The sequence below is a fragment of the Lepidochelys kempii genome, chromosome 8, assembly GCF_965140265.1.
Source record: "Lepidochelys kempii isolate rLepKem1 chromosome 8, rLepKem1.hap2, whole genome shotgun sequence".
Taxonomy (NCBI): domain Eukaryota; kingdom Metazoa; phylum Chordata; order Testudines; family Cheloniidae; genus Lepidochelys; species Lepidochelys kempii.
Window position 1 is genome coordinate 98051694 of NC_133263.1, and position 27394 is coordinate 98079087.

General features: G+C 42.8%; 1 pseudogene; it reads left to right on the top strand.

Moving 5' to 3' along the window:
- The first annotated feature begins 6205 nt into the window (after window positions 1-6205).
- Window positions 6206-26880, top strand: LOC140916640 (calreticulin-like; annotated as a pseudogene).
- Window positions 26881-27394: the final 514 nt, after the last annotated feature.

Genomic DNA, 27394 nt, shown 5'->3' on the forward strand with positions numbered 1-27394 from the left:
TGTTTAAAAGCCCGCTGGCACTGCCTATATGGGAGGCTGGACCTGGCCAATGACAGTATTCCTATGCTTATAGCCGCATGCTGTATGCTCCATAATATTTGTGAAGGGAAGGGTGAAAGTTTCACTCAGGGCTGGACCACTGAGGCTCAGTGCCTGGAGGCTGAATTTGAACAGCCAGAGACCAGGGCTATTAGAGGGGTGCAGCATGGGGCCATAAGGATCAGGGATGCCTTGAGGCAGCAATTTGAAGCTGAAAGCCACGAATATTTCTTGCTATGCTTGGTAGTGCAGTGCTTGTAATACTAGTAGGTGATTGTGATTGGTGCAAACGATGCACTGTGAAGGTTTAAGAAAACTGCCTGTTGCTTTGAAGGGCTCTGTTTGCTTTCAATTAGTTTCAATTGCTTTTCAATTCAATTGCTTTTAATAAAGATTGCTTTCAAACCAAAACAATTCTTTTATTAAAAACAACAACCGGAGGAGAGAGACAAACAAAAAAAACACATCAGCACTGTGGGGAATGGGGGAAGGGAGGGTTCCTGGAAGATGTGGAGTCCCGGTACTGTTAAAGATTTGTGTATGTCCAGGTATCATATGCAACCTTCTCCTTTGGAGTACGCTGCAGTGGGTACTGTACTTCAGCAGGGCTAAACTGCAGAGGGATGGGTGTTGAGTCCAATGAGCAGTGGGAGTCCACAGGGCTGGACTGTGACAGGGCAGGAGTGCAATGCAGCGGGTACAGACTGGAGCCAGGAAGTTAATAAGAGTGTTCTGGCGATGTCTGGGGGGCACATGGGATAGAGTTTTGTGACAGCAGCTGCAGGGGAGGGTGGGCGCGGAGCTGCTCGGTTTGCAGTGCTAATAGCGCCTGGAGCGTGTCCACTTGGCGGTCCGTAATGTTTAAGAGCCGCTCTGTGGCTTGGTTCTGGCATGCCACATTCTCCTTTCGGTCCCTCTTCTGACTGTCCTGCCACTCCTTCAATTCTTGTTTTTTGGCGGCGGAGTGCATCATGACATCACAAAGAAAGTCCTCTTTAGTTTTTCTTGGCCACTTTCTAATTCTGCGCAGCTGTTCAGCCTGCGATAACAAAGAGGGAGGCTGGGATCCCAAGGTCATACCTGTGAAGCCAAAATGCAACAGTTTACAGAAGAAGTATTGTTTTCAACACAGAGACCACTGATTCAGTGATTTAAAACACAGTGACAGGTATGTGAATAGCGGCTAACTGGCTGACCCCAGGCAAGCACACCTGAGCCACAAGACCCCCAAAATGGTGAGTAACTGCAGGGGTAGGGGAAATCAGTGTTCTAGGACCATACTGCACACTGGGCAGATGGCTCTTGGGGAGACTCAGCACTGAAGAGGAGGCCTTGTAATCATTCCTGTCCCCACATTTTCCACTGGCTGTGTTCATTATGGAAGATATCTCGCTGCTGAGGGTGAGCAGGGAATCAAGGGAGGATCTTCTCCAAGACTGCAGCTTCCATCCTGGCCTGTATGCAGCTTGCCTGTGTGCAGCAATGGTCCCCACCCCCAGTGACGGCAGAGTGGTGCAGGAAAGTTACTCTTAATAGGGCAAGAAACAAAGCAGCTCTGCCAAAGAACATGTGACAGCAGATCGCCCAGTATCTCCATGAGAGTTTCATGGAGATCTCTGAGGCAGATTCCCATGAAGTGAGGGAGTCAATCAACACTCTGTTTCACCGCTCAGACTAGGCATGTGGTGGTACGTGCATCATACAGACACAAGCATGCTTTCTGCAACCCTCCTGCCCTCAACAACTTGCTTCAGCGATTCCCAAAAGCCAAGCCACTTGCCAGGACCTCCTCTCCTGTTTGCGCTTCGCCAATCTCTGACAGCTGTGACCGGCTAGCCTCCTCTGGGGTAGAGAAAAGCTCCTGGCTGCATGCATCTCTGACCTCTGAGTCATCCTCTACCTCTGGATCCTGCTCCCCCTCCACATCGTCAACCAAGATTTCTTCCTCCTGGCTCGGTCCACTCTCGACTGACCACCAAAGTATCCACAGTGGCCTTCGCAGCGGAGGTGGGGTCACCACCAAGTACTGTGTCCAGCTCTTTGTAGAACCAGCAGCTCGTGGGTGCAGCACCAGAGCGGCGGTTTGCCTGCCACGCCTTGTGGTAGGTGTTCCACAGCTCCCTCACTTTGACCCTGCACGGCAGTGTGTCCTGGTCATGGCCCCTTTCTGACGTGCATTGTGAAATCTGTCTGTAGGTATCATAATTCCTACGGCTGGAGCGCAGCTGGGACTGGACAGCCTCTTCTCCCCAGATGCGGATGAGGTCCAGTAGCTCATCATTGGTCCAAGCGGGGGATCGCCTGGTGCATGAAGCAGGCATGGCCACCTGGAAAGATGCGCTGAGACCACTGCATGCATCACCGAGCAAACAGGAAGGCGACTTTCAAAATTCCCAGGAATTTAAGGGTTGGGGCTCACGGTTGGTCACCTGAGGACAGGGCTGTAGAGGTCAAACCGATGACCAGAAAGGCGAGAACAGGCTCTGTGGGACACCTCCCGGAGGCGAATTGCAGCGCTGTAATCAACCAGGGTGTCTAAACTGGCACCATGGCACTGTAGCCCCGGCGCAGAAAGCTCTACGCCGCTTGTCAGGGTGATTTTTTTACAGTGCTGCAACTGCACAGTTTCTGCGCACTAAGTGGCTTGGCAGTGTGTGTACACCTCGGGAGTCACAGCACAGAAAGCCGCTTTACTGCGCAGAACCTTGCCAGTGTAGACAAGGCCTAAGTCAGGGGTGGGCAAACTTTTTGGCCAGAGGGCCACATCTGGGTATGGAAAGTGTTTGGCAGGCCATGAATGCTCATGACATTGGGGGTTGGGGTGTGGGAGTGGGTGAGCACTCCGGCTGGGGATGTGGGCTCTGGGGTGGGGCTGGGGATGAGGAGTTGGGGGTGCAGGAGGGTGCTTTGGGCTGGGACCGAGGGGTTTGGAGGGCGGGAGGGGGATCAGGGCTGGGGCAGGGGTTGGGGCATGGGAGGGGGTCAGGGGTGCAGGCTCCGGGCAGCACTTTCCTCAAGCAACTCCCAGAAGCAGCATCATGTTCCTCCTCCGGCTCCAACATGGTGGTGCGGCCAGGCAGCTCTGCACACTGCTCTGTCCACAGGCACCACCCCTACAGCTCCCATTGGCTGCGGTTCCTGGCCAGTGGGAGTTGCAGGGGTGGCACTTGGGGCGGGGGCAGCATGTGGAGCCCCTTGGCTGCCTCTACGCATAAGAAACAGAGCGGGGACATGCCACTGCTTCCGGGAGCAGCTTGGAGCAAGACAAGCCCCGCCCCTGCTCCCCAGCTAGAGCTCGAGGGTCAGATTAAAACGTCTGGAGGCCCGGATGTGGCCCCGGGCCATAGTTCACCACCCCTGGCCTAAGTCGTGCTCTCCCTGCTTCACCAACACAGCTGGGGTCAGTCTCTCTAATTAAGCCCCATTACATCCAGCTGGGGGTCATTATTAGCCATTATGTTGTCAGCTCATCAGTGAGGCTGAGGGATAAAGGCTGAACCCAGCTTGCTTCAAAGGGCCAGATGCTCCATGACAGTGCATGTTAATTTTATAGGTTTCAGAGTGGTAGCCATGTTAGTTTGTATCAGCAAAAAGAACAAAGAGTACTTGTGGCACCTTAGAGACTAACAAATTTATTTTGGCATAAGCTTTCGTGGGCTAAAACCCACTTCATCAGATGCATGGAGTGGAAAATAAAGTAGGAAGATATATATATATATATATATATATACACACAGAGAAAATGCAAAGGTGCATCTTTTCATGTTCTCTGTATATATATATATCTTCCTACTGTATTTTCCACTCCATGCATCTGATGAAGTGGGTTTTAGCCCACAAAAACTTATACCAAAATAAAGATGTTAGTCTCTAAGGTGCCACAAGTACTCCTTGTTCTTTCTGTTAATTTTATATCATTCTAGTTTTTCTAATCAAAATATCATGTGGTATCAAGTCAAATGCATTACAGAAGCCTAAGTATATTACATCAATACTATTACCTTTAACAACCAAACTTTCAATCTCATCAAAAAAAAGATACCAAGTTAGTGTGACAGAATCTATTTTGCTGCATTGGTTGGCATTAATTTGTTGATCTTCAGCTCACACTGCAAAGCCCACTTTTTGTCACGGGCTTTTCCTAAGGAGAAGTGGGCTGAGGGCTCATCTAGACATGGATAAAAAGTGTATTTTTAAAACATGTTAGCTAACCCATTTTAACTAACATTTTTTAAAACCGTAGGGTAGATAGGCAAATTAACATATTAGGTTGTAGAGAAGAACCCTAGACTCACCCTATTTTTAAAACAAACTTTGTATCCTAATTTAGGCATGTCCTGAGAATCGGTGGCCAATATGGTAGGATTTAGAGAGTCATTGTTGTTTTGTGCATTTTTAAAAACTAAAAGGAAACCATAAAAATCTAAATAAATAAATATCAAATGTTAATGCACTATAAGTAACATTCAAGTCTCAGCACCTTACATCATTTTTCAGTTTGATCTTTGTCATCAAATTGGTCCCATGTTCATTCCCTACCCTCTTTCTTAATATGCCATAGGATGAGTTGTCCTTTTTCGTGTGTGTGTGATCATTTCATTATTTAGCTGAGCGTCTTTGGTAAGTATATTGCCACGGTAATTGAATTTATTCAGCTGGATCCCACTGACAAAGATTATAGGTGCCACGTAGAATTTACTTCAAAAGATTGGTACAAACACTTCATTCTTTTTTAATATATCAATAAACTGAAGTCAGCCACATCTGCTGTATGACCCATCCATAATCATTTGCATGTATGTCTTCAGTTTTGAGTGAGCAGTTATTAGATTAGTTCCTTAATTAACTCTGCTGTTTCCCTTTCTGTGTTTGCGCTTTGCTCAGGTTGAAAGTGTTTTTAAAAGTATGATAGTTTATGCATCTGCAGACTGGTTTCTTGTGATACAGTCCTCCATAAATGCAAAATAGAGACTAGACAGACAAGCACACCACCCCGTTTACATCATTAGGTAAAGTGTTATTTTATTATCATCAACATATTTTAGAGAAATATAAACTGTGGGGGTCACTACAATTGGGGTGGAATACAATAGCCAGTATAATCTTGCTGCCCTTGTTTCAGGCAGAGACCCATCAATATAAACACTTCCTTACCTTCCATCATGCATTTGGCGCACACAGTTAACATATATATTTGCAGGCATCCAAATTCTGTAAGCAGTTTCCATAAACAAGCTTGAGTCAAAGTAGCAAAGACCTTCATAGAGTCAACAAGATAGTATGCAGGTTTTAGCACTGTACAAGATTATTTTTCTTGCTATTGTCATGCTGCTAAGATAGTATCAACAGCACTTCGAGTTTGAAAACTAGATTGTGGGCCCAATTCTATATTGTGCTGTGGCCTTTTTACACCACTCTGACAATGGAAAGGAGCCAGGAAGCTGGCAGAGCTGGCCACCCAAGAATTCCCTCTGTAAAGAGAATCCTGAGGTAGTGTAGAGTCATAATGGCTCTATGCCACCCCCTACCCCGACTTGCAGTTTGACCTCCAGTCAGGGGTGAAGGGAACTTAAAGGACTTACCCGTACTCCGGAATCCTGAGCGCGTGGGGGGCAGGGTGGTGGTGGCCTCAACCGGAAGAGGCGGGGCCTTTAAATACCTGGGCCCTTTAAATCAAGATTTAAAGGCCCCGGGGCTCCGGCTGTGGCTGGGAGCCCCCAGGCCTTTAAATCACCCCCAGAGCTCCCAGCTGCAGAGGCAGCTGGGAGCCCCAGGGCTAAGGGGTGATTTAAAGGCCTGGGGGCTCCGGCCGCCTCTGCTGTCGCAGAGCTCCAGGCCCTTTAAATCACCGCCGGAGCCCTGCTGCCGCTACCCCAGAGCTCCGGCAGCGAGGCTCGGGGGGGCACTCTAAAGGGCCCAGGGCTCCCTGCAGCAGCTCTGCTGCCACTACCCTAGGGGCTCCGGCAGCGGGGCTCAGGTGGCACTTTAAAGGGCCCAGGGCTCCTCACAGCGGCCGGAGCCCCGCGCCCTTTAACGCGCAGCCAGAGCCTTGACACCGCTACCCCAGGAGCTCCAGCAGTGGGGCTCGGGCAGCAGGGTGCCAGCTGCTGCAGGGAGCCCCGGGGCCCTTTAAAGCACCAGCCTGGGGAAGCCGGTCCGGTCCAGCATGACGTACTGGCTCTTGCCAGTATGCCGTACCAGACTGTACCGGCTTACTTTCACCTCTGCCAGTTTAACAAAACCTTGGTTAAGTGAAGGTTGTTTGTATTATCTCATAGCAAAGCACCAAACATATTCAAGCCCTGTATTTCAAAGGTTTCTGAAGTCTCTCAAACCTTATGGAAAGGTGGAGTTGCAGTGTTGCAACATGAGTAGTGAGGTGCAAGTTAGAGCAGCCTTATGCTGGAGGCAGAGGAGCTGGGACAGTTTGTATAGTGGGGGTGCTGAGAGTCATTGAACCAAACTGTAAACCCTGTATATGCTGGCAACCACTTCAAGTCAGGGGGTGCGGCAGCATCCCCAGCACCCCTACTTCCAGCACCTATCCCTGAAGGGCAGGCAGGAACTCCATGGACCACCTTTGGATACTACTGTGCTAGATACATTAGAAAAGCTGATGAAGATGGATAAATTTGAAGGGTATAAACACCAAGGAGAGAGAAGAATTGTTTAGGTTATTCCAAGGTGGTAAAACTAGGAACTTGCGCAAAAGATATTTATGTTGAATATCAGGAAAAATTTCCTAGTAATATTACTAGACAGTGAAATAATCTACCAAAGGAAGTAGCAGAAACTCCTCTGTTAACTGTAAAGCGGATTGGACAGACCATTGAAAAATGTGCTATTAGGTGTATCATATATGCTCCCTTTCCTGCAAACACTTACACAATTGCCTAACTTGAAGCACGAGTAGTCCCACTGGAGTCAAGCTAATAATGGTTACTGTAAATAGTAAAGTGCAACTCCAACTTTCCCTAAGGTTTGAGAGACTTCAGAAATCTTTCAAATACAGGGCTTGGATAAGGGTGATGCTATGCTATAAGACAATACAAACAACCAAGGTCTTTGTTAAACTGAAGGTCAAAACAGTGGGGTATAACTGACTGATTCTGCCATGGATTGCATCCATCTTTTAGGCACCTGTTTTACTCATCTGACTACTGGTTTTGAAATCTACAGTACATGTAGATTTAACTGCCCAACTTTAAGTAACCCGATCTGAAAACTGCAGCTCCCCAGATATTGGTGACACATTTAACTGTTTAACTTCTTATTTCTTGATGCTTTTTCTGCAAGTTTTTGTGTTAACATCCCAAGTTATTAAAATATAACTTATTAATTTTATTATTAATTATTATTCATAAACAAGTATAACATACACTATGAGGTCATGTTTAAAGCACCGTTTTGTGAGCTGACACTTATCCAGTTTCTGCTAAAAACAAAGCACCATAAGACAGTAACATTTTCTGTACTAGACCAAAGCTTCTGTGCCTTTGAAACCCTCCTCCACCAGTTAGTATTTCCCTTTTTCTGTCCTCCCTGCTCCTTTTCAAGATGGCCCACTGTGTGATCCTTTTTGATTGGCCTCTGTGGCTTAATTATGCATCATTTCTAGCAAATAGGAAGGAGCCATCTGTTCAGAATGGGTACTAGTGTAGGGACCCTAGTGGCTGAGGAGAAGGATATTGAGGCTCTGTAACAGCTCTGAGGGGAAGCTGCTTTGCCACTGAAAATCTTTGTGTAAATTCAGCTAAACTAGTTCAGTAGAACCTCAGTGATGAAGCTATTTTGCTTGTGGGTCTTTGAGATAGGGATGGTGGTTGGAGCCTGATTGGCAAAAGTACCAGCTGCCACCCCAGCCCCTTGGAGCAGATGTAACATCCTGTGGTACTGGGGTATTTCAGAAAACAGTCTGAGGATGGGGCGAGTGACATTTTGATTCCCTTTCATCTCTCTCCTCAGGAATGTGGTGGCAGCTTCATCTGGTTCTTCCTCACTCTACGAATCATCTCTGTGTGTGAAATAATACTAACAACCATTATAACAACCCCCACTGTTCCTCAGACGTTCTTGTCAACTGCTGGAAATGGCCCACCTTGATTATCACTACAAAAGGTTTATCCTCCCCCTCCCACCCCACCCCACCCCACTCCGCTCTCCTGCTGGCAATAGCTCACCTTACCTGATCACTCTCATTACAGTGTATATGGTAACACCCTTTGTTTCATGTTCTCTGGGTATACAAATCTCCCCACTGTATTTTCCACTGCATGCAGCCGATGAAGTGAGCTGTAGCTCATGAAAGCTTATGCTCAAATAAATTTGTTAGTCTCTAAGGTGCCACAAGTCCTCCTTTTCTTTTTGCGGATACAGACTAACATGGCTGCTACTCTGAAACCTGTCATTATCATTAGAATTATACAAGGGTATTTTACGTCTGTCTGTGGATGATGTTTTGATAAATAGTAACTACATATATCAATGTCAAGTGGATTATGAAGGAGCCTGCTGCCTCCCTTCTCCTTGCTGCCCTGTAAGGACAGAGTGCACAGGGAATGGAAGGGTGAGTAGGGTCAGAGTTTCAATTTTTGAGGGTGTGTGTGAATATTGCTTCAGAATGACATTTGTTGTAGGAATTAGTGAGGGGGCAGATAGATGGATGACAAACACCTTCACCCTTCATATACATTTTGGGAGGAAAGAGGAAAGTGAAATCCTTCACCTGCTGGCACGTGTAATAATATCTTGTGATTTTTTTTGTACTAGTTATTTAAATATACAAAATGATTAAACAAATCAGTCCTCACAGTGGAGAGGAGAATAGTAATGGGTCCTGTGTCTCAGTTTTGACGCAAACAGATAAAATATCATAGAACTTTTTTTCCAATGTTTATTGCTATATGTTCCAAATAAATAAAAGGCATCAGCAATAAATGTCCCCCACCCATCCCTTCGCCCTGTACTCCCTTCCTTCCCTTTCCTAACTAAATGTGATTTATTCCTCTAGGACCGTGGTTTTCAGCCTGGGGTATGTGTACCTGAACTCTCACTGGGGGCACGTGAGACAAATCCTGTAATGGCAGACAACACATTTTAGTTAGTGAGATTTGGCAATCTAATTATAGGTATATTATGACCCTATCTCAGATGAGCATATGCAGTAGACTACGTATTTGGAAAGGGGTACACAACCTAAAAAGTTTGAAAACCACTGCTCTAGAGTAAGCGTTTATATCTGTCTGGACTAGGTTTCTTAGGAGAGGCATAAAAGGGAGGGGGGAAATCTTACATTTAGAAGCCAGAGTTATGAAGATTTGAGTCTTCTTCTGTCCTAGCGGCAAAGAATCCTGTGGCACCTTATAAACTAATAGACATATTGGAGCATAAGCTTTCGTGGGTGAATACCCACCTCGTCGGATGAATGACATGCAATATCCATGAAGTGGGTACTCACCATGAAAGTTTACGCTCCAATACGTCTGTTAGTCTATAAGGTGCCACAGGACTCTTTGCCGCTTTTACAGATACAGACTAACACGGCTACCCCTCTGATACTTTCTTCTGTCCTGTTATCTCCCATCTCCAGGCCTTCTCCTCTGCTCATATGTCTTATCCCATGGATATTTTTGGGGTGCATGGCTGAGCAGTAAGATATTCCCCTCCTTTTGCTTCCTTCCCCAGGAGATGTGCTTTTACACAGGGAATTTATTCTGGAACAAGGTGTTCCTTTTTATGAAAAGGTGAAATGCTTTTGTGGTATTTAGCACTGTGACTGAGATGCTGCTCTGAGAATGTTTTGAGATCTGGTTGATTCATCAAGTTATTTATTTAGCCCCTTTTAACAGTGCTAGTCCCATGTCCAGGAGGATAATCATGTAAAAAGGCAGACAAATAACTGAACATAAACCAACAGCCACTGGTGATCCTTTGAGGACTAAGAAGAAATTGTCTGGTGTTGTAGTGCGAGTTAAATGCAGAGTATGATGATGCTCAGTTAAACATTCTTGAGTGGCTCTCTTCTTTACCAAATCTAATTACAGGTCTCAAGGGAAACACATTTAAAGGGAAACTGTAAAGTAGTTTAGCTTTATAAAATTTGCATAGATTTAAAGATTTTTTTTAATGGCATTTAAAAGGAGGAATGTGATTGACTTAAGATGTCCTACTTGATTGCACATTAGCTAGCAGATACAAGAAATGTAAACATACATTTTATTAAATCAATAACCCATTTCACAAAGTGCACTTCTCAGTTTGCTGAAGTGATTTGGCATTCAGAAATTCAGGGATCTACACTAGGCCTTTCACTTGGACGAGGGCCAAGGTGCTCGTGCAAAACTTTCATCTGCATACATCACATTGCACAGTTGGGATCTGATACTGCAAGACCTGCCTGGGCAGATGCCTAAGTCAGTGGGAGTTTTTTGCACACAGTTTGCAGGACTGAATTATTTAGGGAATAAAATTAAACAAAACAGAAAGATCACTTATTACCAAAATGCAATTGAGACAATATCAATTATAGGAGCATTCTACAGTGTGCTTGTATTTGGACTGAACTCAAATCTGATAGCCTAGATTTTAGAATGCATGCACAGCCGGTTGTATTCATTCATTGATGAAAATGATACAACACAAGTCCAAAAATGAACATATTCCTTAACAATATCTGGACACTGTACTCTGCTCTGCTGCACACTAGGCAAGTCATTCTAGGCCAGATCTTCAATAGGAGGAGGGCCTTAGCTTCTCTCAATACATCAGTTTACTCATCTGCAAAGAGGGAACAATAAAATGTACTTGCCTCACTACTGCAGTGAGGATTAATTAGTTAATGTTGTAAAGTTAGATAGAAGTCCAAAATATTATAAATGAAATTGATCTAAGCTTGCAAAAATCATCCACACACGGGCCTTTATCAACAAGAATACAGGTCCAAAAGGTTCATATGCCTCTGAAGAAAAAGAGATATAAATAGTTTATCTGAAGGCCTTTTCTTATAAACAGGATGCATTTTTAGGTGTTTTTAGAAGAAGGTAAGCCTGTGTGACAACCTGCTCTCAGGAGACTTGTATCTTTAATAAAAATACATGGGGACAATGCATTCCTTGAATTGTGTTATTGTACATAGAGTTCTCAGTTACTTTTGCTACATTAGAACTCGTTTTGAGAATTTTCCAGCCAAAGTTATTTTTTTTCTTACTAAAATAAGTTTTTTAACTGACCGGCATCTTACATGAGTCTGGGGGTTGTATGTCATACCGCTTCTTAAATCTTTCCTGGATTGCCATCGTCTCTCGTCACAACACATATATACTATACAGCTATCCCCTACAGCAGAGATTCTCAATCTTTTTCTTTCTGAGGCCCCCTCAATACACTATAAAAACTCCACGGCCCACCTGTGCCACAACAACTGGTTTTCTGCATATAAAAGCCAGGGCCGGCATGAGCAGGTAGCAAGCAGGGCAATTGCCTAGGACCTAATGCCACAGGGGCCCCCCCCCCCGCATAGCTAAGTTGCTCTGGCTTTCACTTTAGCCCTCGGTGGCAGGGCTCAGGGACCCAGGCTAGGGTTGCCAACTTTCTAATCCCACAAAATCGAACACCCTAGCCCTGCCCCTTCCCTGAGGCCATGCCTCCTGCCCTGCCCCCCACTGACTACATTCCCCACACTTGGTGGCTCGCTCTCCCCCACCCTCACTCACTTTTACTGGGCTGGGGCAGGGGGTTGGGGTGCAGGAGGGGGTGAGGGCTCTAACTGGAAGTGTGGGCTCCGGGGTGGGGCCAGAAATGAGGGATTCAGGGTGCAGGAGGGGGCTCTGGGCTGGGGCAGGGGGTTGGGGTGCGGGATGGGGTAAGGGCTCCAGCTAGGGGTGTGGGCTCTGGGGTGGGGCTGGGGATGAGGGGCTTGGGGTGCAGGAGGGGCTCCAGGTTGGGGGGTGGGGCAGAGGGGTTCAGAGTGCAGGAGGGGGCTCTGGGCTGGGGCAGGGGGTTGGGGTACAGGGGGGTGAGGGCTCCATCTGGGCGTGCAGGCTCTGGGCGGGGCCAGGGATGAGGGGTTTGGGGTGCAGGAAGGGGTTCCAGGTTTTGGGGGGGCTCAGAGCTGGAGAAGGGGGTTGGGGCTCGGGGGTTGGGGATTGGGCTTACCTCTGGCGGCTCCCAGTCAGTGGCGCAGTGGGGGGCTAGGGCAGACTTCCTGCCTGTCCTGGCACCGCAGACTATACTGTGTCCCGGAAGCGGCCAGCAGGTCCGGCTCCTAGGCGGAGGCATGGCAGGTGGCTCTGTGCACTGCTCTCGCCCACAAGCAGTGGTCCCGCAGCTCCCATTGCCCGTGATTCCTGGCCAGTGGGAGTGTGGAGACAGTGCTTGGGGCAGGGGCAGCGCACTGAGACCCGTGCTCCCTCACCCCACAAAAGCCGGACCTGCTGGCTACTTTCGGGGCACAGCGCTGAGCCAGGACGGGTACGGACTAGCCTGTCTTAGCGCCGCAGCACTGCTGACTGAACTTTTAATAGCCCGGTCGGCGGTGCTGACCAAAGTCACCAGGGTCCCTTTTCAACTGGGTAGTCTGGTTGAAAACCAGACACCTGGTCACCCTACCCCAGGCTTCAGCCCTATGCAGTGGGGCTTTGGCTGTCTGCCCTGAGCTCCAGCAAGTCTAATGCTGGCCCTGCTTGTAGGACCCCCTGAATCCTGCTCCCAGCCCCACAGGGGGTCCTAGATCTCTGATTGAGAATCACTGCCCTATAGCATATCTTTGTCACATTTTATTTTTGCCAGTGCTCTTGGCAATTGTCCACTTGATACCCTATGTTTACTTTCATTATTGATTTTGCCATCTATGAATAAAAATAAAAATAATTACTACCTTAGGGCCCATTCCTGAAGGCCTTACTCAGGCAATGCTCTCACTGAAACCAATGGGGCTTGATTCTCCTCTCACTCGTCTTCACACCAGTATGAGAGGCAAATAAAACTGAAATTTGCAAAGCTGTGAATTCCATATACGTCCAACATCATGGGCTGACTTCCGCACTTATTTACACTTGAATAAATCACTTAAATAAATACACCTGAATAAATCAATCGTAATGAGAGGCAAAAATTATCCTCGTGTGTGAGACCAAACAACAATTAGTTGCCTTCATGGTGCAGAGATGGATAAGTTAATATCAGGGTGCTTCTTAACAAAACCTGTGCCTTGAAATAGATTAAATTTCTTGTCTGATCTACCTATATAAGTTCCTTTAATCTGGGATTGAAGAACTATCTTCTTACTTTGTGGATAGGATTGGAAGGCATGAGTCACTATAGCCTTATTTGGTGGCTTCTATTGTTTTAATATTTGCACCATATTTTTATAAAACTACATGGTAACTTTATCTTTATAACAAGTACATGTTGAGGGGGGTGTTGCTTTTGTTTGTTTTGTTTGTTTTTTGGTTTTGTGGTTTATGTAAAAGTGCACGGTTGGTAACATCCTGTGTAATGTTTTACACTGCACAAGCTTTTACCTCAGTTTCTAATTTCATATTAATAATAGTTTAGTCTAATGAGTAACATCTTTGTCATTTGTTCTAAGTATTTGCTCTTCTTTTTGAAGTTAGTCTTATTAGTCCTCTCAGCCACAAATAGGTGTGTGATTTTTTTTATGCCTTGGTACACACAGAGACATACAGAAGACACAAAGGCATATTATTCAACTGGAATTTTTACTTCAGTGCAACCTGGCTGTGCTATCCACCATTACAAGGGGAGGCAAATGGGCATAATTTCCTTAATCCCTCCCACCATCACCCCTTCTCTTATGTTTAGCATTTTAAAATGTTTGGAGAATGTTAGCTGGATGGTACACAACTTGCAGCTGACATGGGTTTCAAAAATGTAAGAGACACATTATTGTCTGCCCTTAAACCTTTTATTGTTTAGAACAATGATTTGGAGCATTGCAACTTTATCAAGGGAAAAGGCTGAGAAATGATCCAATGTTTCAAAGGAGTATTGTCACTAATAGCTAACCACAAGCATCACATCCTGTATTTTTCCACAGTGATTTCTTTATTTGTTGAAAATATTCACTTTGTTCAGATCTTAACTGATTCTGCAATATCAATTTTTTAAAAAAAGTTGGCCCACATATATAAGTGGCTTCCAAAACACTTGAATTTTATCCAGTTGATATTCACAGTTGGTGGGGCTAAGCTTTAGCGGTTTATTACAATTTGGAAAAACCTAATTTTTGTTTCTTTTTTCCAGTTGGATGGCAGAAGCGACGGACTAAATCTAAGCATAAATCTGATTATGGTAAATTTCAGCTCACAGCAGGAAGATTCTGAGGAGATGAAGAAAAGTATAAAGGTAAGCTATATAGCATTTTATGATCTGAACAGACTAAAAAATTATATTTCTAGGGATTTAGCCCTATTCTTTCATTGCATCCTCTATTCTTTTTCCTCCATTGCTCACAGTAACAAAAATGTGCCTGTTAAAATTAAATTTCAGTCGTATCAATTTAGGCCTTGACTACACTTAAAATAGATTGACCTAGCTATGTTACTCACGTGTATGAAAAATTCACACCTCCTAATGCCATGGCTCATCCCACAGCTCTGACCTAGGCTCCGCCCCCACTCTACCCCTTTCCCCAAGACCCCACCCCTTCCCCACCTCTCCCCACCCCCACTCCACCCCCGCCTTTTCCCACCCAGTTCCCCCCATCCCCTGAGCACATTGAGTCCTCGCTCCAACCTCCCAGCTTCCTGCACGTGGGGAGGGAGTTGGAGGCACTGATCTGCAGGGCCTGCTGGTGGGCGGGACGCACAGGGGTGGGGGCTTGAGGAGAAGCTGTTGGGGGGCTGCCGCTGGGTGCTCAGCACCCACCATTTTTTCCCCATGGGTGCTCCAGCCCCAGAGCACCCATGGAGTCAACGCCTATGACTGTAGCGCTTTAGAGAAGATGCTATCAACGCCAGCAGGAGTGGTTCTCCTGTCAGCCTAGGTACTCCACCTCCTCAAGAGGTGGTAAGTAGGTCGACAGAATTCTCCCATCATACTAGCGCGGTCTACACCGTGGATTAGATTGGATTAACTGCGTCGTTCATGGGTGTGAATTTTTCATATGCCTGAGCAACATAGTTATACCGATCTGAATTTCCCAGTGTAGACTGGGCCTCATTGACCTCAGATGGTGTTGTGGGTACTCAAAACTTCTGAAAAATAGGTCCAGATATGATGTAAGACACAAGGAGGGTTCTAACTTAACTTCTAGACAGCAGTCTGTAGAAACTAGACTTTGAGGTCCCATACCTCATTCTGAAAGATGAAACAACTCAAAGAAACAAGAAAAGTTAGGACTTGCTGTTGCTCTTTATAACCTCCAGAGTAGAGAGCACTAGGTCAATGGAAGAATTCTCCCATTGACCTAGTTACCATCTCTCAGGGGGGTGGATTACCTACACTGACAGGAGAATTCCTCCTATCAGCCTAGGTAGCATCTTCACTGAAGCACTACAGGAGTGCAGCTGCACTGTTTTAAGTGTAGACAAGCCCTTGAAAGGAGTTAACTCAAGTGTAGATAACTCAAGTGAAGACACAGCCAAGTGTTAGTAGTGCCTGCAGGAAGCAAGTACTGCCTCAAGGCATTAGAACGAGGAAATGTATCAAAGAGTCTCTTGCTGGTGTATCTTGAAATATTAGCAGGTGAGAGAAGCATTCATGTGGCTTTGTTTAGGTAAGTGTATTTCCATGTGCAATCATTAAATTTCATATTCAATTCTATTTCTGAGTGCTCCAGTATGGCTAATGCCAAGCATGCAAAAATCATGAGACAGGTGCCAAAAGATCATGACATCATCTTAAAAACGATGAGGTGTTTTAAAAATATATATATATTTTGAATTATTTTTGTTAGCCTTCTGTTTTCTGATCATTTAGGGTTCACTTGGGTCATGTTTTCAAGTTTTTCTTCACAACCATGAGGGGTAGACATTTATTTATTTATTTATTTATTTAAATTAAAGCTCAGATTCTCATGCAATCTCTTGATTCCCAAAGTTGGAGCTTTACAAAAGAATATCACAAGAACTGGCAACACTGGCTGCAGAGTCACATGCCTTAGGGCGGTTTGCCCTTTAGAGCAAGCAAAATTTGCAATGGATGACTGGAAAGGGGAAAAGAAGAGAAGAGAGGTTCCCAAGATGACTGGACCCATTGTCATCTGAAAGGGTGTGTGGGGAAAACTTTCATTCCACTTAACCTTTACCTTTCGGGTAGCATCTGAACAGGCCCAGTGGGTCTGGCAGCTCTTCTGTCTATGTCAAACAGCATGTGCTCAGAAGGACACACTGCATTCAGGGATATGGCTTCCCAGAGCACATGAAATTTGAATAGGATGTGCAGTTCAGTGATCTTAAATACAAATGTAATGATTGCACATTCAAATAAACTCAGCTAGTTTATTTTGCATAGTATGAAGCTTGCACACAGCTTGATAACAAGCAATGTTGAGCCAGTAAATGCACAGAGAGTACTCAGCCAGATTCACTGTCTGAGCAGTGCAGAGTGAGAGGAAATCACCCAGTTTCCCCAGGGATTCCTTCAGCATACAGGGGAGTCCCTAGTAGACATAGAGCTGGTATAGCCACCAGCTCTGCAGCCATGGTGTCAAGGATTTGTTGGGGGTGAGGTGAGGCAGAAGACCTTGGAGACTACCACAATCTCTATATCAGTGTTGGAGTAGAGCTGGCTAGAGAATCTGGGATCCGAACCAGCTCTATGATGGCTCCTCCTCTCTTGCTGAGCCAAGTATATCTTGGTCACAGAAGAGAATCTGGCCCATAAACTTTAGTGGTGTGTTAAATAAAAGCTTTGCTTTGTTTTTAGTGTTCTGGTGGCATTTCCCTCGTCTTCCCATGCTAATGGCTTCACAGACTTTTTTTTTTTTTAAACTACATTTTTGGTTGTTTATGTGGTGTTTGTTGTCTCTGCCCTTCTTATTCCCTCCCTATCCCCATATCTCCTGCTCAGTTACTTTTATGTTTCAGCCAGTTTGTGGGCATTAAGTAAATTCTTTGTCTAACTTTTAGATTAGAGTGTAACTTCCCTCTTGAATTGACATCATCATTCTGTGGCTCAGTAGCTACTGTGCTGAATAACAACATCCTTGGCTGGAGATGGAGTATCTTTAGTTACCAATACTTACAGACATATGGCCACATCCTCCTCTTCTCAGTTATTGAACTGATGTAAGTGAGAGGGGAATTTGACCCATACAGGGCAGTGATGGAAGTGGTAAATTATTAAGAGCCAGAAAGGACACTAAAGGGGTAAATGTAACTTTATGTAGAGGTTTTCTATATTTATATGTTTGATCTTACTGTATCTCCTCGTTATTGGTCTTCAGACTAGTCAAGATGCCAGATTTTATGCAAGATTTGAGCCCTTTAGTAATGACGGTCAGATTTTAGTAATTCCATTTACCGTAAAACATAAACAGAAGATTGACTGTGCTGGCAGATATATTAAACAGTTTCCTGCAGAACTTAACCAAGAGGATGTGCATGGAGAGTCTAATATTACATCATGTTTGGTAAGGTCTCTGAAAATTCTATGTCTGTTAGAAATGCTTGATAATGTCCATTTGATAAAATAATCTTATAATACATGTGAGTGACTGTAATCACATAGTTCACGAAATTTAAATTATATAATAACTGTCTATTGTCCTAGTACTGTCTGATCAACTAGGATCAATTTGGCCCTTAGTTAATAATTCTGTTGCTGCCTCAGACAGAATAGAATCCAGCACCCTCTTTCCTAGTTGTATTAGCTCTGTAGAGGTGAAAAGAATACAAAGTAATTTTTGTCCAGTCCTTGAGGTATGTATGTGTAACTCTGAGTACACAAGGAGCAGATCTGTTGCATTAAAAACATGCCATATTTATATAGTCATTTTTCAAAGCAGCACCACACTTTAAAAGAAATAACAGTGCATAGATTGATTAAAAAGTGACAAGGATGAATGTTACAGTAAAGTACAAAGATCTGAATGTTGCAAATTCCAGTGAAGGAGAAGAATTGTTTGTAGTGGTTCAAGGGGGTATAATAAAGAATAATTGTTTGAAAATGAGAAAAGGAGAATTTGAGCCGAATACCAGAAACCTTTTTCTAACAATGAAGTTACTTAGATTGTGGAATAATTTCTCAAGGGAATTGGTGAGAACCTGCATTACTTGGTCTGTTAAAACTGGATTGCATCAAGCATTGTGTATATACTGCAAGAAACAATCTTGCTTTTGCAGTTACATGGAGTAGATGAGTTAATAGCTTTTTCTACCCCTAAGTTCTCTGCTTCTGCGTTTTGTTTCTGAGTCTTAAAAATCTGACATTTTAAAATTAAAACCAATATTATCATTATCCAATGTTACAATATATTGAAACAAGAACTATAGGGCTATGTTCTAAAGCCCTTTCTCAGGGCCATGGTGTGCTCTGTGCATGTACAAAGGCAGGGAGGGCACAAGAAGACAACCCTGTGTTGCAGCTGACCAGTGTTGTCCTCTCTGTGTACCCTGAACACTGGGACTGTCCATGAATTGCCTGAGGTACAAGACACCCAAATGGGATGGGGAAGAGTGGGAAGAGGCTGGAAGGCCCTGCTCTCTATACATATACCCTGGCACTGAAAGGAAGTAGTTACAGGCACATTCCTCTTTGTATTGCAGAGCTCCAGGATCAATTCTGGGTCCCTGAAATCCCTGTGGGTAGTATTGCTATGCATCCTGCCAGCACGGGGCAGTGCCTCAATGCACATATGAGCGCTCATTGTTTACTCAGCCCTGACTCTGGCAAAACACACAGGGCTTAATATGGAGAGGTGCTGAGTAGCTGAAACTCTCACTGGGTCAAACCTTCCAGTCCTTAACTCTGGTAAACAATGAAACTCTATTGAAACTCCCCTTGGCTTCGTTATCAGGGTCTGGCCCATAGAGAACAAAATCTTAGGAACCTAATTTAACAGTTATCACAGTCTAGTTGTGGTTCCTCTAATTAGACCAATGGGGGATAAGCTGCTGCTCTTGTTTCTGATCCCATCATGCCAATCATTTATAGGGCATATTGATCTTCCAGGTACACCATCATTTTGCTTGGTACAAAACAAATCATCTCATGATTTTATTACAAATTTTAAAAGTATGGTTAGTTCATAACACCTCTACGTACACCTCTACAAGGCACCCAGCAGGCACAGTGATTTAAAATAATGCTATATCACATAACTAAGATCATTAGTCAAGCTATGAATGGCTAGGTTTACATGGGAATGGCTTAGAATGACAAAAGAAAATGTATGTTATATGTTTTTTCTGTGTATTTTCTGACTTTTGAAGTTAGTTTTTCTGAATGGCTATATAACAACTTATATAAGAATGCTTTAGCAATCACACGTGCTTTCCCTATTACATTATATATTATTTCCATTGCACTAACAACCAAAAGTACACACATACATATAGGAAGACACAGGGCTTGATCCTCCTTTTGCTTACAACAGTTGTGTGCCATTGGACCTGCATCTCTACTGCCTTGCACCTTGGGCCAGATCTTCAGCAGTTCAAACTAGTAGCTTCATTGACTTCAATGGAACTATGCCAGCTTGTACCAGCTGAGAATCTAGCTACTTATGAAATCATTTAGACATGTGCAAAGTGAATGCAGACTGAGTGCAAAACATTATCAATTCAGAATTGTGTAAGGCAATGGAGAATCAGGCCCATTGAATATAGGGGAGGTGCAACTGTATGAGAGCAAAATCAGGCACAGAGTCCTAGCTTCAAAGAGTTTAGAGTATAAGATGAGCAAGAGATTAAGGGTTGGGGAAAGGGAAAAAATAATGTGCAAACAGGGCCCCCAGACTTTAACCTTTTGATCTGCAGTCAGGTCCATTCAATTAGTATATTGAATATAGGCTTGGCAGAATTTGATTTTTATTTTTTATAATTTTGATAAGACAAGATTGATGTTTATTTTTAAGCTTTTTTTATTTTTTCAATTTAAATGTTCACAGTTGCACAAAATTATGGGTTTTAAGTATGTTTTAAAATGTATTGATTTAAATTTTCACAGTTGTGGGAAATTATATATGGTCAGACAGTAATTATTTAATGACAGTAGACATTAAGATTCAAAAAGTTAAAGCTTTATTATAACTGTTAAAATACAAATTGTCAACATCATATGTCAAAACATACAAAGTAAATATCCTTAAATCAAAATCTAATGCGTTCTTAAGCAGCATTTTTCTTAATTTGCCTATCTGATATTTTGATTATTGTTACTGGAAATATTTTTTCATCAGTTTGTGTGTATAGTGACATTGACTTTTACTGACAGTCACCAATAAAAATCTATTCCTTTCAAGCCTAGATATAATGCTTTTGTTTATACATTTAGAACACTAATGCAAATTGCTTGGATAATTGAAGTTTTGTGACATCCTTTATGCCAGATATATGTGGATCTGGAACAAAGAAGGTGCAGGTCATCTTTAATTACAAAAGACAAGAACCACTTAATCAACAAAGATATCAGATGCAAGGTACAATAAGTGTATTCTAGTATTAAAGAGACACTCCCAACTTGCAATCTGTTTAATTTTTAAAAATGGATTAAAAGTAATTTCAGGTACTATTCCTGCCCTAAGTCCTCATGCCAAATTTTTTGATTTTACATTAAAGTTTCCTATTTTTCTCTCTTCTATTCCTTTGTGAACAACAGGGTAAACCGTTATGTAAAGGATAGATTGTGCTTTTGGCACAGCCCTGGATATAGAGCAGAGTATACCTGCATTGCCTCAGGAGGAGCACCATGAAGGCATTTACCTGAGAGACACCCTTCTGAGAGAGTTCCTCCAGAGCAACCTTTTTACCCCACTGTAGAGCAAGTATGCTGAGTGAGCCCTTTACAAGACAAAGTACACTCCCTATAGAGCCATACTGGCCCAAGTCAGCTGACTCAGGCTCACAGAACTTGGGCTGCAGGGCTAAAAATTAGTGTAGATGTTTGGACTTAGCTTGGAGCCTGGGCTCTGAAACCCCTCGGTCTCAAAGCCCAGGCACCAGACTCAGTCCGAACCTCTACACTGCTATTTTTAGTCCTACAGCCTGAGCCCCACAAGCCTGTGTCAATTAAACCAGGCATTGAGACTTGGTGCCGTAGGTTTTTTATTGCAGTGTTGAGTACCCTAAGTCCACCTTTGCACCCTTTCCCCCTCCTAAGCCGCATGGGGTGCAAAAAGCCAGACATCAGAAACTGACAGTGCTGTCAAATGCACAAGGTAAACACTCTGAAAAAATAGAAAAATCTCTTTAATCTTTCTTGTATAATAATCTTAGGTTTTACTTGTAACTTAACAGGTACAAAATTTTCAGACAGAAGTGTAATTTTTAAGTTGACATTGTTCCCTTAAGGGTCCAGTTTCTGTCTTCAGTTTCACCTGTGCAACCCCACTGAAGTCTTGTTTGAGTTAAGAAATTTAATCTACAGTGACATCTACCAGTGTGTGTACAAACCCCACACTGGGCCTGAAGGGGTTAACGGACAATACTGGGACCAGGTAGCCCTGCCTCTCCAGACCTGCAGAGCATGCTCCAAGTGGAGAAGATGTTGAAAAGGGAGCAACAGAGCCCAGAAGGGGAAAGGCTGGGGAGGAAGACTGACCTACCCTGAGGGCTCCTGGACAAGGGTATTGGACAAGCCTCCCCACGAAGAACAAGACTGTATGCTGACCCCAGCTGGGTCTGAAAGTTTAGTTTTCTTTTTTCTTTTCTTTTTTTTTTAACCTTATTTTGGACTTGGAGCTGGGGGAGAGAAAGAGAGGGTAGGAACTGACCCAACTCAGGGCACTCTGCTGACCCTCTTTGGGCCCTGGGTTGGAGCCTGGTGGAGTAGGAGGGCCCAGGCTCCCCTACCAACTGCCCCTACTGCAGAAGGGGCATCAGCCTTATGCCCACCTCACTCTGGTTTTGGTAAGAAGAGGGACTGAATTGAAAGACCTCCCAGCTGGGAGCCGGCACTAGGCATGCTAATCACTGGGCCATCTAGCCCACAGAGGACTCTTATGCAGTGAACATTAAATGGGAAGCTGAAGACAAGTGTTACATTTCCTTTAGGGCTGTCAAGCAGCTAAAAAAATTAATCACAATTAATTGGATGATTAATTGTGCTGTTAAACAATAATAGAATACCATTTATTTAAATATTTTTGGGTGTTTGCTATATTTTCAAATATATTGATTTCAATTACAATGCAGAATACAAAGTGCATAGTGCTCACATTATATTTATTTTTATATATTTGCACTGTAAAAAAAACTAAATAAATTGTATTTTTCAATTCACCTAATACAAGTACAGTAGTGCTATCTCTTTATCATGAAAGTTGAACTTACAAATGTAGAATTATGTATAAAAAATAACTGCATTCAAAAATAAAACAATATAAAACTTTAGAGCCTACAAGGCCATTCAGTCCTACTTCTTGTTCAGCCAATCAGTGAGACAAACAAATCTGTTTACATTTGTAGGAGATAATGCTGCCCCCTTCATGTTTACAATGTCACCTGAAAGTGAGGATGTCGTACCAATAAAATAAAAACCAGCAGGATCTTATTAAAGGGAAAAAAGGCAAAATACCACATTTATTGTGAATACAGGAAGAATCATAGTAAGCAGTTAGTTATAGCTATAACATTCCATTCAATCTCATATTTATTCTCACATTCATTCATACAAACACACACACACACACAGGTTCTGCAAGGTTGTTATCATAGTTACCAGCCTTAGAGTTGCTCATGCCAAGTCACTGGCCAGGTGGCCTGGACATGAGGAGGGAGCAGGGCCTTGTCAGATGCTCATCTGATGCTCCTGGAAGTTGGTTTGCAGAATCAGACCCCAAAGTTCTCACTTTTTAGAGTCTATTTTTATAGGAATTTCTTCCTATGCCAGTCTATGGGAATTGCTTCATCATGCTGTTGCTGAATCAATCAGCAGATAGCACATTCCTGACGGCTCCAAGATGTTATCTTGTTCTTTGGTTCTCCCATTCTTGAGGCTGTTGGGTGGATTCCAGTCTGCCCTCCGGGTGGGGTCCTCTGGTTATTTCCACTTGACACCTTCTTCAGCCGATGGACACTGGATTCTTAGGCTGGCACCTCCCTGATCATTCAGTTATTATCCACACCAAGCATCCATCCACATACATCCTCTATCTCTATTTTAATCACAATTGTTAATACAACAAAAGGGTGGGGAGTCTCTGGGTGCTGTTTCTGTTGTTAGAGTATTGCTTTGAGTCTCTCTCTCTTGTGAATTGCTTTGAGAACAGACTCTGTCTTAGAATGTACTAACACAGTTAGCAGCTTGCAAGTTTCACACATAGAGGGAGAGAAACAATACCAAAAACCAAGAGACCTCTTAATTAGTAATACCCTGGAATTTAAACTCTGGGGAATCAAACTCATTTGTGATTTTAATACAGAACTTCTTTAATATGATCCAACAAGGACAGGAATTCACATGACACTGTTGTAGATGGTGTTGCAAGATATTTACGTGCCAGATACGCTGAAGATTGATATGTCCCTTCATGCTTCAACCACCATTCCAGAGGACATGCGTCCATGCTGATGATGGGTTCTGCTCAATAATAATCCAAAGCAGTGCAGACTGACGCACGTTCATTTTCATAATCTGAGTCAGATGCCACCAGCAGAATATTGATTTTCTTTTTTGGTAGTTCGGGTTCTGTAGTTTCCACATCGGAATGTTGTTCTTTTAAGACTTCTGAAAGTATGTTCCACATCTCATCCCTCTCAGATTTTGGAAGGCACTTCAGATTCTTAAACCTTGGGTCCAGTGCTGTAGCTATCTTTAGAAATTTCACATTGGGACCTTCTTTGCATTTTGTCAAATCTGCTGTGAAAGTGTTCTTAAAATGAACATTTTCTGGGTCTCAGAGTAACAGCCATGTTAGTCTGTCTTTGCAAAAAGAAAAGGAGTACTTGTGGCACCTTAGAGACTAACCAATTTATTTGAGCATGAGCTTTCGTGAGCTACAGCTCACTTCATCCATTCATTCATTCTTTCTGGGTCATCATCCGAGACTGCCATAATACAAAATATGTGGCAGAATGTGGGTAAAACAGAGCAGGAGACATACAATTCTCCCCCAAGAAGTTCAATCATAACTTTAATTAATGCATTATTTATTTAATTAGCATCATCAGCATGGAAGCATGTCCTCTGGAATGGTGGCCGAAGCAAGAAGGGGCATACGAATGTTTATCATATCTGGCACGTAAATACCTTGCAACACCAGCTTCAGAATGCCATGTGAACGCCTGTTCTCACTGTCAGGTGACATTATAAATAAGAAGCAGGCAGCATTATCTCACATAAATGTAAACAAACTTGCTTGTCTTAGTGATTGGATGAACAAGAAGTAGGACAGATTGGACTTGTAGGCTCTAAAGTTTTACATTGTTTTGTTTTTGAGTTATTTAACAAAAAATCTACATTTGTAAGTTGCACTTTCATGATAGAGATTACATTACAGTATTTGTATTAGGAGAATTGAAAAATACTATTTCTTTAGTTTATCATCTTAACAGTGCAAATGTTTGTAAAAATCAAAAATAATAATAAAGTGAGCAGTGTATACTTTGTATTCTGTGTTGTAATAAAAATCAATATATTTGAAAATGTAGAAAAACATCCAAAATATTTAATAAATTTAAATTGGTATTCTATTGTTTAACAGATCACGATTAATCACTATTAATTTTTGTGAGTTAATTGCATGAGTTAACTATGATTAATCGACAGCCCTAAGTTAATTTGTAAAACACTCAAAGTAAATTAGCATTAAGACATGAAAGAACAAATTTTAGCTATTTGTGTTGACATTCCGTATATAAATGGGTCAAGCTGGTGGATAGACTGGTGTTTTCATGCCCATGTTTTGTATTTCCTTAAGATTTACATTTTGGTATGATGGTGAAGAGGGCCAGCCAGCTATTTGGAACATTGCACTAGAAAACTGGCACCTAGAGCCATATTATAACTTTAATGTACTTTCCTTTTTTTGTTCTGAATGATGTGTACACACAACCGTACTCTGATCATTCATTCAGATGGTACTTATGAAGTAAAGATTGATAACCAAAAAAAAAAAAAAATGGAATCTGGTCATCTAGAAGAAGACTGGGAATTCTCACCTTCTAAAAAGATAAAGATCCTGATACAAAGAACCCTGAAGACTGGGATGAAAGGGAAATGATTGAGGATCCTGAAGACAAGAAACCAGCAGTAAGGGAATAATGAATAGCCATATTTCACTCTGGATATCATGACTATGGTAATTATTACCTTGAGGTCTCTTAATTTTTCTATATACATTTTAAAATAACCTGGTCTAGACTGGCTGATCTATATTAAACCTACCAGGCAAATTACATCTTTGCATACATTCTTGCTATTTTCACTGATGTCAATGGGACTTGCAGCTGTATGTCTGACTGCTGAATTTGATTTATGGGCACTCTTAGCGTATTTTGCTTACACTTTTCTCTTAATTTGTGTAGGCAGGATGGAATCCTAGACATCAATGATAGAGAAGATGAATCATTTAGTCCACCTCCTGCTTATAAATATGTAATAACAATTCATTAATTCACTAATTCTGGCTTGCTTACAAGATTTAAGAAGGGATAGTAAACAAATGGCACATAAATGGTCATGATCAAACCCAGTGTTGCTTGAGTTTCTCTTTAGCGAAACTGCTATTTTAATAATGTCACTGCTTTCATTTTGGAATGAGTCTATATTTTCCAGGAGAAAATTAAAAGTTAAATATTGTTGTGTTAGTTTCAGTTTGGGGTTCATAAGTCTTGACTGTGTCTGTGTTTGTGTGCAGTTATTACAGGTGATTACGAAGGTCAAATGTTAAATGTAGAATAATGTAACAAAATTCAAAGTGACTTGCTACTGTGAAGAAGTCTGTAGGACAGACCAGGAAAAGCATGACCTTGTTGCAGGGCTTCATGGGGCCTGATTTAGCCTTTGAGTTCTATTGACACAAGCCAGTAAAACCCGAATTCCAGGCCCCCCAGTGGCGGAAAGTCTACTAGGAGCAGAGATACAGCAGCCCAAGCTTCCTGAAGTTCAGGCTCTGCTGGAGGACTGGGGCCAGGCTGACCTGAAAACGTACTGACTGAGGCCCTCTGTTGGACAGCCCATGCTCGCAGCACTCTTACAAAGGCCTGGCTGCCATTTAGCACTACTAGTTTCTTGTGGTGGTACCACCGCATGCCCGTCACTAAATTGCAGTCCCTCCATCTCAGCTGCTTCCATGGTTTCAGGGAATCAAATAGCACCTCTATTTTACCTGTAGGGGTTAATCTGACTCAGATTTCAGTTAATCAAAACTCAGGATATGGTGGAGGAAAGTGGCACCTGTCCAGATAAAAATATGAAAGGTAATGAAGTTACTGGTTAACCCAGTTAGCAAACAAATCTTTATTATGAACAAAGGCACACATTTGAGAGAAAATTGGGTATTGTGTAAATCTGTTCCCATGTGAGCAGTAGCATTCATTCATTCATTCACAACAAATATATTTTTAGAACTCTTAGCCTGACACGTAAATATAATTTCAGGACTGGGACCAGCCAGAACACTTTCCTGGCCCAGATGTCAAGAAGCCAGATGACTGGGATGAAGAAATGGATGGGGAATGGGAACCACTGATGATCTCAAACCTGGATTATAAGTAAAACATTGTTGCATATCCTTACTGTGATTAAGGAAAATAATAGATTCAATACGTAATGGAAATAATATCAGGTCCATAAAACTCTAATCCTTAGACTGTGGAAGAGACAGTACAAGTTTTTCTAAATCTCACAGTTAATGCTTAATAAATATTGAATCTCATTTGTCTCATTTGTATTGTGAACTCCTTGGGAGCATGGCCTCTGCCTTTTCTACAGCCAGACTCTGTCATCTTTACTCATGTTAAAATCACCCAGTGATCTGTAAAGCTAGCTGAGTTCTTTCCTATTTGAATATCATCATCAGTAATTTTGACCCATCTGAAGTTTATTATCTGTAGGTTAAAATTCACCATGCTCTTCAGTTACACCTTAACTACACCTCATTAGTAGTAGTACACCTCATTTGGTTCAAGGTTACTTGTGATAATGTGTAAACAGGTAAAAACTCACCCTGATGTTCAGATCCCAGGGTGAGTTTTTAGGGACAGAGAATTTAAAAACACTGTTTTACTTG